Raw genomic sequence first — 14,339 nt, forward strand, 5'->3', positions numbered from 1 at the left:
ACACTAGTGTATGCAACCTGTCAAGTGACGACTATACATACACACACAAATTCGACCCTTCCCACTCCCTTCCCCTCTCTTAACTACAACACGCTAGTTTTGGCAATTTTTAGATTTGTTTTCTTTACTGGTTGCCCATTAGCATGACACAAAGGAAATATATGTACTTTAAATATATAACCAGATACTTTCTTTTTATTATCAAGGGGAGATAGTGTCTTGTGGAACGAAATGTTATTCACAGCTACCATTGAATACAAGTCATTATTATTTTGATGCACTGGCTTCTCCAGTTTTGGTCTCAAACCAGTGGTTGCTGATCGAAGAATCGAAACTGTTGATATTATTACTTTTATTTCATATATGTCTTCTTCAAAAGTTTGAATCTACTTGAATGGTGGCTGTATGAAAAAGTGCATTGGTGTATTGAAGAAATTTTATTCTTTTCTTTTTGTTAATAAGATTTCTTTCCAAATTTGCAGAGATTTTATCAAATCAAACAGGTGTGTGTTTAATCTGTATAAATATTTCCATTTGATGATTGCTATAATTTCTTGTGTGATGTACAGCAATGTTTATTAAGAACAAAAACTGTTTTTGTGATGTATATATTTTGTAATATATTCTTAATGAACATCACAGGAATGTATATATTTTAGTACACATATCTGGCCTCAAACTTACTTAATTTAATCCTGGATTAGAAAATAGTAAATCCTTATGAAGTGTAAGACTTAACTTAGATTTGGTTGTATTGTCCCGCTACTGTTCCGTTCATAGTTGGCGGCATTACCTCAGGGGTCGTTGCATAGTCCGATGATTGTTGTTGTAATAAAATGATTCAAGATGATGTAATTTTATAGAACACATGAGTTACTGTTCATTTTTTTTTATAGATAATTACAGTACTATTAGCAATGCTGGTGTGGCTGCCATTTGGCAGTAAGACAACTCAAAAAAATGTCTTTATATATTATTGTAGATTATTATCTAATTAACAATGTTAAGTTGCTCTTTGCACCTCAACCAATCTTTAAGCCAAAGGTGGAAGGTGATGTGCAAGGGTGTGGCAGGTAGGGGTGTCTGCTTCTGCCTCCCACTAGCTACTGCTCCTACTTTGTTAAAGACTCATTGGCCATTCTAACTCAATCTGAATACATACTCCCATTTAAAGGCCTCCTTATTTGTTTGTATGCTATTTGTGACAGGATAACCCCCCCCCCCTTCCCTCCCTCTCCTCCTACAGACCAACCCCGCCCCCACTCCGTCGACTGCACGATGCCCCGCTGATGTTGATAGCATTCGTGTGGACCAGGATTTTGGATTATCGTTGAATATAATGTTATTTTTTATTGAAAATTCTTTTTAGAAAATAAGAACTTTTAAGAAAAAATCCTTTAATATAAATCTAACATTGATAAAACAAAAAGTTGATAAAACTGAATTAATAGCTTTTCATTGGGAATAATTTCCTGTGAAATGCTTTATCTTTGTCATGTGTCACTGGTGGGTAAAGAGAGAAAAAAGTTCTTTTGCTAATTAAAAATTAATCTCTTTTCAGATGCCATCTATACACAGTGCAAACCCTTTGTCCTTTAAAATAGGTATCATTTATGCGACTTACTTCTCGTGCCGTTATGGTTTGGGGATCATGCGCTTTTGGGGGTAGCAGCTTTAACTGTTCACCTTTCATCTCCTATGGAGATTTCTCACCTACCGGTATTTTCAGGGTTGGTCAAAAAGGTGAGACCAGTGCAACAGTGGCTGTTATTTGCACCAGTATTGGGTGATTGGTCCTTCTGGAATGAACGCCAATTTTTAGGTGTTTAAGGAAAAGGATATGCTGTCATGCAAAGTTATTCTCCTCCTTCTCTTCACTCCCTTCTGGTTTTGGTAATTATTCTCAGAAGTAGTCAAGGAAGTCCCACAGGACTTTGAGCGATCTCTCCTCTTTTGGGTGGAGTGTATGGTTCCCACCCAGCGCCTGATCGCATGAAGATCAGGGCATTGGACTGTAGCTCCAGTCCAGCTGCCCTCTTAGGAGGGGAATGTTGTGTGAGCAGTGGAAAGGGATAATGGTTATAAGTACTGCTTCATCCACTGTGCCGTATCCCTCTGGTTTTCTGAAAGATGCGACATCTTAGTCTTCTTGGGTCTACCATGCCACCTTCACCTTCTTCCTCCAAAAGAGGTTGGATTTTGCTCCACCCCTTCTCTCCCAGGTTCAGTTCAGGAAGACTACCTTCGCCTCCTCTTATATTTGATGGCATACCTTGGACTCCTTTTGCATGTGCCTTGTGGCATCTGCTTTCAAATTAGGAATATCATTCCAAAATAGCTGAGTAAAACTTCTAGAATGCTGTTTTATTTTACCTTTTTCAATATTAACCTTACCCGGTGATCATGTAGCTGTCAGCTCTGCTGCTGCCCGACAGAAAAAACCTACGGACGGAATACGCCAGCGATCGCTATGCAGGTGGGGGTGTACATCAACAGCGCCATCTGTCGAGTAGGTACTCAAGTACTTCATGTCAACACAGAACCAATTTTCTCCTCGGTCCACTGGGTCTCTATTGGGGAGGAAGGGTGGGTCCTTTAATTCATGATCACCGGGTAAGTATATTCAAAAATTTATTTTACTAATGAAAATAACATTTTTCAATATTAACCTTACCCGGTGATCATGTAGCTGATTCACACCCAGGGGGGTGGGTAGAGACCAGCATACATGTTAACATTAAAAGCTAAGTATTCCGTACTTCATTTTAGCAGTTATTCAAAATAACAAACATAAAATTAATAAGTACCTGGTAAGGAAGTCGACTTGAACAATTACTCTGCTTTTTTAAGTACGGACGGAATACGCCAGCGATCGCTATGCAGGTGGGGGTGTACATCAACAGCGCCATCTGTCGAGTAGGTACTCAAGTACTTCATGTCAACACAGAACCAATTTTTTCTCTGTCGTGCCACTGGCAAGACCTACTAAATACGCTGTTACTAACTGGATTTGTTTTCACAACTATTTGGTGAAGTACACTATTCTAGTTTTGAGCTTTCGCTATGCAGGGGTTTTATCTTCATCTCAAAACTTGAACTCGTTTTGGATAGTTTTAATTATGGTGACAAAGAAAGTATGGCCTCTCTTTCACTTTTAAATGGCCGACCCTTCCTTTAGAAGGAAGTGTGTTTAGGTTTTTGTAATTTTGCTTAACACGTTATAGATCCACATATTTTATATCTCTCCGCCTTTATTAGGTCTCTTCGATTAACTTTCCATTTATTTTAAACATGTAAAATAATTTTTTATGTTTTGTTTATATGCGACCTTTCCTTTTAGTAGGCGGTCCGAAATTGGAACCGAAGTTAATCAACGTTGAGCCCATTAGCCTTTAAAGAATTTAAAACTGTTTTAAATTTAATGTTTTATGAAAGAATCTCTTTGATAGTTTTCATACTGTTTTTCAAAGATGAACTCACGTTTAGTTTTTAGACTACGCAGTTGTTGATGTTCAGGGCGTTCAACCTGCGCTCTATCGTTACGATAGAGAGAGAGTATCACGGTTTCACTTTGCAGTAAGAGTAAATCGTTTCTGACGTTTCGTTCATTCTTTCTTAACTTTAATGTTTTAAATTCTAAATTAAAGGAACTTTTTATTTGGAAAACCTTTCAGTTTGTTCCTTTTAGTCAAATAACATGTTTTTTTGACGATTTTTAATTGGGCTCTTCTCTTAAGTGCGAAATCAAGAGAGAAAGAGAGAGAGAGATAGAGACGGAGGGAGAGAGAGGAGAGAAAACGTTTCGTTCAAGCGGGTAACGTTGTTTCTCGTGTTACTCTCCTCCCTAGTCGCTGTACGGGGAAGAAGATAAAACGTTTCTAGGGTTTTATTCTTGTCCCCAGGCTATGTGCGGTGAGAGATTGTAAACGTAGCTTATTTGAACTAGTGTTTAGTCTCTTTCCCAGCCACTGAATTTTTTATCTTTATATATGTTTTCTGTTTTTTGCTAGTATTAATGAGCTGCATTATACGACTGATTTCGCATTACTACCTTTTAATGAAGGGTAGAATTGCGTATTTCACGTAGAAATCAGTAAAAGTTTCGATTTCAGTGAAATTAGTGCAAAACAGAAAATCGAAGTGATAAAGTGATATGCGCAAGTGTTACAGTGTTGCGTCCGAGGGTTCGTCTGTTCGTGCCTGTCGTTCACCTAGTCCGGGACCTCTTACAAGCTCCCAAGCCCAGGGGAGAAGTAATGTCGAACGACTTATGGGTTCCTCAGGCCTTGATCAACGAACAGACGTTTTCCCTCCGTGGTTTCGGGCGTATCTACCCAAGATCGCCCCACCCACACAAAGACGAGAGAGCCCATTTATTCCTCGTCTGCGGAAGAGGTTTCTCGTAAGAAACCATGGACCAAGGTCTCGCAGCTTTTTAAGTGCAAGTCGGTCCCTTCCGTGCAAGTCCAACGGCCCAGTTGTAGCCACTGGGTCAGTTCGGACTCCCTGCAGTCTTCCGACGACTGCACACCTCCTAAGAGAGGCAAAGTGGTACCGCAGCAGGCAATTACTCCGTCTGTTGCCGCACCAGCTGCTGTAGACCCTAAGTGGTCTTTGCTGCAGTCTATGCAGACTCAGCTAGCTTCCTTTATGCAGGAGTATCGTGCGGAGAAGGTTGACGCTGCACCCGTTAGCCTACAACCAGCCACGGTTGTGCGCCCAGCTGACGCTGAGGCTGCCTGCTCCCACACTCCGGCTGTGAGAGCTCCACCACCTATGCGCAGTCGACCCTGCCAGACGCAAGTTGACGTTCGCCGACGCGCGGAACCCTCCGTTGACGTGCGTGAGCTACCACAACAACAGGAGGGTGGAGTTAAGCTGCCGTGTTTTGACGCGGTGCGTCAACCTCCGCATTCTAGAGTTGTTTTGACTGCCCAGTATAGACAGTCAAAGCAGTCTCGAGTGAACACTGTATGTCCACACGCACCCGTTGTGGTTGACAGTTCAGTTGTTGACAGTTCACAGACTGTCAAGCAGTTACATGACGTTGCCTTCTGGTCTGCTACTAATGCACCAGTGAGAGACTCACTGAGATAACCTAGCTTTTCTCGGACAAGGTTCCTGTAGATGAGAAAGTGTTGTTCTCCCTCCTACTGATATTCCTTTGAGGACTCTGTCATTTGGAGAGGAGCCTTAAGCTGCTTAGCCCCCTTTGGACTTTAATTAAATCATGATGATTTTTTAAGGATCTTCGTCCGGATCTTGTAACTACTGCTCCTCGTTCGCCTAAACGTCAGAACTTACACTAGACCTAGCTGCTTCGAAGCCGTTGTTGTTAAGCTAGTGCTCTCTCGCTCTCCTAGAGAGCGTTACGTTGACTAGGCGACTGGTTTTGCACCAGGAGGAGTTTTAGGGATACAGCCTTTGCTTTCCCTTCTTTTAAACTGGCTTATAGAGCGAGAGTCTGATAAGACACGAGAGAAGTTCTCGGCTTGGGAGTTCTTGCCTCTGCCCAGATGGACTTCTCAATTCTGGTAGACTCGCCCTGGCGCCTAGCCAGGAGACGCTCCAAGTTGTTTACAGGTCAACTTCTCACTTTTGTCGAGCCTTTGAAGTGTTGCTGTACTATTATGTCACACATAACAAGGCTTCCAGGGATGGTAAATGGTTCCGCCTCAGTCGCTAACCCCGTCTGTTGCCACACCTGCTCCCGTAGACCCTATGGGCTTTGCTGCAAGACATGCAGTCCAAGCTTGTGTCCTTGATTGAGGACTTAAATGCGGAGAAGAACCTTCTGGCCAACAACCTTCCAACCGGTTGGTTGTGCGCCCTGTTGACGCTGAGGTATCCTACTCGCGTCTGCCAGTTGAGGTGGTTCCTCCACCGATGCGACCCAGTGTGGGTTGCCAGTCGCACGTTGACGTTAAGCGACGCTCGGAGGTGGTTGTTGACGTTCAGTGTGTCACTAGGAAGACGTTCAACAACTTGCAGAGGTGACTTGTTGTGACGCAGTGCGTCAACCTCAGCAACCCGGTAGGGTGTTGACTGCATAACCCAGACAGTCTAGACAGTTCGGGTTGACACTGTACTTCCTCGCGCACCCATGGTTGTTGACAGTTCACAGACTGTGCAGCAATGCCATGCGTCCGGCTCCGTCACACATCCACCAGTGCGACCGGATTCAGCGAGTCAGACGTTGCCCACTCCGTTGCCGTTTCCTCATCAGTTTCGGATAAGGAACCCTCTGATGAGGACGTTGCTGAACAAGACGATCAACCCCCAGCCCTGCTATCCATCCAGAAGATGCTGAAGAAGGAACGCTGCCCAGTCAGGCTGTGGATGAGTCTGGTAGGGACACTGTCATCCGTGGATCAATTTGTGTCACTAGGAAGACTACACCTCCGTCCTCTTCTATTCCATCTAGCTTTTCACTGGAAAAGGACAAGACGCTAGAAGCGGTCTTGATCCCGGTTTCCGGAAAGATAAAGTCTTGTCTGACTTGGTGAAAGGACTATATCAACCTTAGAGAGGGTCTTCCCCTGACTGTTCAGACTCCCAACCACGTTCTCTTCTCGGACGCATCGGACGTAGGCTGGGGTGCGACATTAGACGGTAGGGAATGCTCGGGATTATGGAACTCGTGTCAAAGGATAATGCATTTCAACTGCAAGGAGCTACTGGCAGTACGTCTGACCTGGAAAAGCTTCAGGTCTCTCCTTCAAGGCAAAGTGGTGGAGGTGAACTCGGACAACACCACGGCTTTGGCGTACATCTCCAAGCAAGGAGGGACCTACTCGCTGACATTGTTCGAGATCGCAAGGGACCTCCTCACCTGGTCAAAAGGTCTAGACATTTCACTAGTAACGAGGTTCATCCAAGGCAACTTGAATGTCATGGCAGATTGTCTTAGTCGGAAGGGACAAATAATTCCAACAGAATAGACCCTCCACAAGGATGTATGCAAGAGACTTTGGGCCACCTGGGGTCAGCCAACCATAGGTCTCTTCGCAATCTCGATGACCAGGAGGCTCCCAATATTTTGCTCACCAATCCCGGACCCAGCAGCAGTTCATATAGATGCCTTTCTACTAGATTGGTCACATCTAGATCTATATGCATTCCCTCCGTTCAAGATTGTCAACAAGGTACTGCAGAAGTTCGCCTCTCACGAAGGGACAAGGTTGACGCTAGTTGATTCCCTCTGGCCCGCGAGAGGATGGCTCACCGAGGTACTTCGATGGCTAGTAGACATTCCCAGAACACTTCCCCTAAGGGTGGACCTTCTGCGTCAGCCACGCGTAAAGAAGGTACACCAAGGCCTCCACGCTCTTTGTCTGACTGCCTTCAGACTATCGAAAGACTCTCGAGAGCTAGAGGCTTTTCGAAGGAGGCAGCCAGAGCGATTGCTAAAGCAAGGAGAACATCCACCCTTAGAGTCTACCGATCGAAGTGGGAAATCTTCCGAAACTGGTGCAAGTCAGTATCCGTATCCTCGACCAGTACCTCTGTAACTCAAATAGCTGACTTCCTCTTATATCTGAGGAAAGAACGATCTCTTTCAGCTTCCACTATCAAGGGTTACAGAAGCATGTTGGCATCAGTCTTCCGTCACAGAGGCTTGGATCTTTCCAACAATAAAGATCTACAGGACCTCCTTAAGTCTTTTGAGACCACGAAGGAGTGTTGTTTGGTTACACCTGGTTGGAATTTAGACGTGGTACTAAGATTCCTTATGTCAGACAGGTTCGAACCGCTACAATCAGCCTCCCTGAAAGATCTCACCTTAAAGACTCTTTTCCTGATATGCTTAGCCACAGCTAAAAGAGTCAGTGAGATTCATGCCTTCAGCAAGAACATCGGATTCTCATCCGAAACGGCTACATGTTCTACAACTTGGTTTTCTAGCCAACACGAGCTGCCTTCTCGGCCTTGACCAATATCGTTCGATATTCCAAACTTATCGTATGGTTGGAAATGAACTAGAAAGAGTCTTATGTCCTCTAAGAGCTCTTAAGTTCTATTTAAAACCTTTACAAGGCCCGTCTGAAGCTTTATGGTGTTCAGTTAAGAATCCATCTTTGCCTAGGTCAAAGAATGCTTTATCCTATTTTATCAGACTGTTAATACGAGAAGCTCATTCCCATCTGAGTGAGGAAGACCAAGCTTTGCTGAAGGTAAGGACACACGAAGTTAGAGCTGTCGCAACTTCCGTGGCCTTTAAACAAAATAGATCTCTGCAAAGTATAATCGACGCAACCTATTGGAAAAGCAAATCAGTGTTCGCGTCTTTTTATCTTAAGAATGTCCAGTCTCTTTACGAGAACTGCTACACTCTGGGACCATTCGTAGCAACGAGTGCAGTAGTGGGTGAGGGCTCAACCACTACAATTCCCTAATTCCATAACCTTTTTAATCTTTCTCTTGAAATGTTTTATTATTGGGTTGTCCGGAAGGCTAAGAAGCCTTTCGCATCCTACTTGATTTGGCGGGTGGTCAAAGTCATTTCTTGAGAAGCGCCTAGATTAGAGGTTTTGATGAGGTCCTGTTGTATGGGTTGCAACCCTTCATACTTCAGCTCCTAGGAGTCGCTCAGCATCCTATGAGGATCGCGAGGCTCAGTAAGGAAGACGTACTTAAAAAAGCAGAGTAATTGTTCAAGTCGACTTCCTTACCAGGTACTTATTAATTTTATGTTTGTTATTTTGAATAACTGCTAAAATGAAGTACGGAATACTTAGCTTTTAATGTTAACATGTATGCTGGTCTCTACCCACCCCCCTGGGTGTGAATCAGCTACATGATCACCGGGTAAGGTTAATATTGAAAAATGTTATTTTCATTAGTAAAATAAATTTTTGAATATACTTACCCGGTGATCATGAATTAAAGGACCCACCCTTCCTCCCCAATAGAGACCCAGTGGACCGAGGAGAAAATTGGTTCTGTGTTGACATGAAGTACTTGAGTACCTACTCGACAGATGGCGCTGTTGATGTACACCCCCACCTGCATAGCGATCGCTGGCGTATTCCGTCCGTAGGTTTTTTCTGTCGGGCAGCAGCAGAGCTGACAGCTACATGATCACCGGGTAAGTATATTCAAAAATTTATTTTACTAATGAAAATAACATTTTGATGAAGAAGTAATGGCTGTTAGAAGTGACTGCTTACCTTATACTCTGTACAGGATAGTACAGTCTGGGAAGATCAGAGTGGAATACTGTTAGCATTAGCAATTAATGGGATATCCTCAGTCATTCCCCGGGATGTTCTCTCAACATTATTTGTGGATGATCTCTCAATATCATTTGCTGGAACTAGAATGGCAATGGTTGAGAGAAAAATACAACTATCTATTGACAAAATTATCCAGTGGGCCGATATGAATGGATTTAAGTTCTCATTAAATAAAACTATAATTGTCCATTTTTATCGTATCCAGAGAGTACATCCAGACCCGGATATAGACATTAAAGGTCAACGGATACCATGTGCAAGTGAAGCTAAATTTTTAGGTTTGATATTTGAATCTAGGCTTGCATGGGTTTCTCACTTAAAAGCATTAAAAGCTAAATGTCTTGAGGCTCTGAATATCTTAAAAGTATTGTCCCATACATCATGGGGCAGACCACAATACTATTTTAAAATTATACAAAGCCTTGATTTATTCCAAAATTAGTTATGGATGTGAAATATACTCTTCAGCCACCCCAAGCCGGTTAAAAATATTAGACTCGATACATCATGCTGGTATTAGATTGTCTACAGGAGCATTTAGAACCTCACCTATCCCAAGTCTCCATGTTGATGCTGGAGAGTTACCTCTAGACCTTTATCGAATGTCTTCCATTATTCGGTATTGGTTTAGATTGCAAAGACTCCTTAAGTCTTTAGCCTTTCAGACTGCAAGCCTTGTAAGACACACATCATACAATTTACACAGAGCCATTTTTTTATATCAAAACAAACCATATGATGATACAACTTAATGTGATCTCAATTTACATAAAATATAAAAATTGAGTATTTCCCTTTAAACAGGCAATATATAATATTATTCCATAAGAAGGGTGCCTCATTAAAACAGTACAACAATATGCAATCTCATCATAGTTTATCATATTAAATAAAAAACTTACCTAGGTATGCCATATGGGTTCTTCACAGGGACGTTCTTCATGGCAGTAGCAGTAGCAATTTAAGAACATTTTCACCTGACTTGATATATATACTACTTCTACCAGAAGGAATTGTAATTAATACATTACCTTTTTGGGCTCAGGCCATGTCGTCCTGATGGAAGGTTCCTTCAGTAGCTTTTTCACTTCGCTTAAAATCTGTTTTAATGACTTTGTACATGTCCGATGTACGTTTTGATGATGATATGTAATTACCATTGAGTTTTTACACTTTTAAGTCAATCACAATTACGTTGATTCAAAATATATCTTTTTAATATCAGTTTCTAGGTACTTGCAAGTAGGTACTTTCACTTTATAACAATTGGGTAACTTTTTTAGAAAAATAATTAATTAGATACATATGGCTTAAACACAATTTAACAAATTTATTACAGTGAACCCTCGTTTATCGCAGTAGATAGGTTCCAAACCCGGCCGCGATAGGTGAAAATCCGCGAAGTATTGACACCATATTTACCTATTTATTTAACATGTATATTCGGACTTTTAAAACCTTCCCTTGTACATAGTACTGTTAACAAACTACCCTTTAATGTACAGAACACTTAATGCATGTACTACAGTACTCTAAACTAAAACAGGCACAAATATTAAAGGCGATTTTATATCATGCGTTTCCTAATCACGATAAAAAATGGCAACCAATGTTTTGTTTACGTTTATCTCTGATCATAATGAAGAAACAAACTCATTTAGTGTACACATATATGTATAGGTTAGTTTTTGCATCGATTATATTGATGTATACAGTATGTTGATTTTGTTATTACCAATGTTTTACTTAATTTTTCTTAGGACTTCCAAATGAAATGTTTTTCTTTATGACGCCGCCTGAAACGACGGCGTCATAAAGTACGCTCAGTAAACAACCACGCTCAGAACAAAGAAGGCATTTAACGCGCATGATGAAAGTGATAAATAATGATATTTACAGTAAAAGCATTTACAAAATATGTTATTACAAATATTATTTACCGTATCTATATAAAATCATACAGTACATACTGTACATAGCAAAGCAGGAAAACAATTTACGAGAGAGAGAGAGAGAGATTGTTTTACGTACGTAAATGTAAATTTTAAACAAAAAAAATATGATAGGTTACAACATGTATACTCTTCAGACTTTTAAAACCTTCCCTTTAACTTAATGCATACAGTACTAAACTATAAAACAGGCACAAATATTAAAATGTTAGAATATTAAAGTAAAAAATAAAGATTGTTACTGTACTCACCACGAAAGAAGTTCAAGAAAAACTTGAATGATGATGGCGATGAATTTGCTGCACAGTAGAAATGATGATGATGAAGCTGATGATGTCTTCTACTGTGCAGCCAATAATAGTATTTTACGTCTCTTCAGACGGAGGTGTCTTTTCCTGGGACACCTCTTCAACTTCTTCCTGAGACACTTCTTCAATTTCTTCTGAGGGCATTGTGATCGGAAGTTGCTGCCGCTGCTTCTTTTTTCGCAAGAGCATCCTGTAGGGAGCCATGTGTTCATCGATCTTGGTGCAGAATTGTACAGAACGAACCATATCCTCGTCCCACTCTTGCGACATTTCTTTCACCTCATTCGCAAGCTTGCAGAGCTTGGCAAGCCGTTCTAATGTTAAGACCGTTTCTTCGACATTTTCTTGGATCTCTTCCTGTGTTTCACTGTCTTCACTGCCCGATTTCGTCAGGTCTTCGAGGTCTGCGGCCGCGTAACTTCTACTGTCTTTTAACATATCGAGAAGCGTCACCTTCTCAGCAATCGTCATCATCTTTCGGTGCTGTTTAGGCTCACTACCAGCCTTAGTAGAAGCAGAAGGCTTGGGAGGCATTGTACAGTAGGGTTTAACAGAAAGTTCAACAAAAAGTTCAACTTAAAACAGTCACGCACAGCACAGATTAAAGTTCACAATTAACAACGTCAACACAGCGATACAGCGGGAGACAAAGTGACCGCGGAAAGAGATGCTGCGGGTTGGAGAAGCGGTCAAAACACCAATCAGAGTCTAGATTACAAAACTTTGGTTCTGATTCGTCATCTATCAGCGCTTGAACCAATCACAACCCAATTCAAAGTACAAGATACCCTGCGTACAGTATACTGTACAGTAATAATAATAATAAATAATGATACTGTAATAATAATAATAATAATAATGATAATAATAATAATAATAATAACAATAATAATTTTAATAACAACAATAATAATAATAATAATAGCTTTACATACGCTATTTTACGCTTTTGTTGTAGGATGTGTGTCTCTCTCTCTCTCTCTCTCTCTCTCTCTCTCGTACGCTTATTCGAAATGTGATTTTTGCAACAAAGAATATTATTGGATGCAGTACTACGTACGTATACATACAAAAGATTCATGGAAAAGAAGCACTTCCATTACATTTGTAGTACAGTACAGTAGTAGCCAACAGCAGCCTTACACCATTTTAATATGGTATGACTGCATCTGATTTGCGTTTCATGTTCGATTTAATTTTACTACGTACTGTATACAGTACTGAATTATCGTATGATCACATTCTCTTTTCGTGTTTTATTTCTTTGTGCTTAATTATATGTCATATGTAATGCAATGAACAATCAGTAAGAGCAGATATTACTAATTACAGTATTAATGGAATTACAGGTAACGAAATATCGTATTTGGGGTCTTCAGATATTGCGGTATTTTCGAAATTTCCGGAAAATCCGCGATATGTATATATATATATGGGTTATGGAAAAAACCCGCGAAGTGGTGAATCCGCGATGGTCGAACCGCGAAGTAGCGAGGGTTCACTGTATACTTAAAATGTTTACTGTCATTCTTTATTAAACCTTTTATTAGGCCTATTACAGTAAATTGACAATGGTCTCATTGGTCCCTGCCATGTCCTGTTTAATATAGCTCGTCCCGGTGGTCCCGGTCTGTCCCGTCTCTTGGTCCTGCGTTTTAGGGTATCCCTTTTTAATGTACAATGTTATGTATTCCCAGTTCCATTTGATGTTCAGATAAGATGCATCAGACACCTTCAACCAAACTTAATCCCTTCATTTCAAAACTCCTCCATTCACTTAGTGTGAACTTGACAACAAACACATCAAAAAAGATAGTTACATTGTTCAACTGTTTCTATAACTCATTGAAACTATTAGAAGGGTAATTAAATAACATCTCCCTTCATTTGAAAGGTAAATATTTGTAAACATACTTAAACAAACATAATACTTCCAAGTAGATGGGATAAAAAGTATGATAGAGTAGGCCTATGAAGAAATAATTATATTTTAATCCGACTATAATTAAAATACAAATACAGTAGTTATGTTTTATATATGGAGTATATAGCCAAACTATAAATCCTAGATTTTAAGATACTATCTACTTTCAATTGTGTCAGATTTACTATTCTTAAGTAAATCTTACTAATTTAAGATACTATCTACTTAAATTTTATGGTGATAGTTTTACTATTCTAACGTAAATCTTACGAACTTTATATCTTAAAATTACATAAGTTATGGAAGATGATATTCCTGAAGGCATTAACTCATAAATTTGCTAAGATGACTTTATAATGAAAAAAGAAAATAAACATTTTTCGTTGTGTTAAATATCATAGTTACCCTTTAAAAAGTTTTCTTTAAAAGAAAAGTTGTGTCGTTTTCTTTTTCTTAAACCCATTGATCCAGGGGTAACTTGCTTATACATTTCACTCCTATATATTCATTAAATATTAAATTATATTCATACGAATATCTTATGAACTCTTATAGTAATTAAGTTAATCTATTTGAAGAATATTTAAATATATCTTAAGCAAAATACTATAATATTAGCTAATGAAAAGGCTATAGAACGCAGGCTATGGTGGAGGTCTCTGATTGGTTAAAACAATTCTTTAACCAGGGGGCTATTCTGGGGAGAATTTCTCCCCCAAATCTGGGAATTTTTAGAGGTTTTGGGGGATATGAAGTGTGCGAATTCCCATACGTCTGGTAACTGAAGAACACTCTCTAAATACTCATGAATAATTATCTAGTTTTTATTGAGACTTATAATTAAAGTGAATGACTTATTTTCCTATGGAATGACGTTCATTACAATTAGAACTTTTTAATATATCTTTCATAGCACAAA

General features: G+C 40.1%; 1 long non-coding RNA gene across 2 annotated transcripts in view; it reads left to right on the forward strand.

The window, feature by feature from the left end:
- The window catches only part of LOC137638227 (uncharacterized), a 433,485-nt gene that overhangs the window by 197,780 nt on the left and 221,366 nt on the right, over positions 1–14,339 (forward strand). The window lies entirely within an intron of this gene.

The sequence above is a fragment of the Palaemon carinicauda genome, chromosome 3, assembly GCF_036898095.1.
Source record: "Palaemon carinicauda isolate YSFRI2023 chromosome 3, ASM3689809v2, whole genome shotgun sequence".
Taxonomy (NCBI): domain Eukaryota; kingdom Metazoa; phylum Arthropoda; class Malacostraca; order Decapoda; family Palaemonidae; genus Palaemon; species Palaemon carinicauda.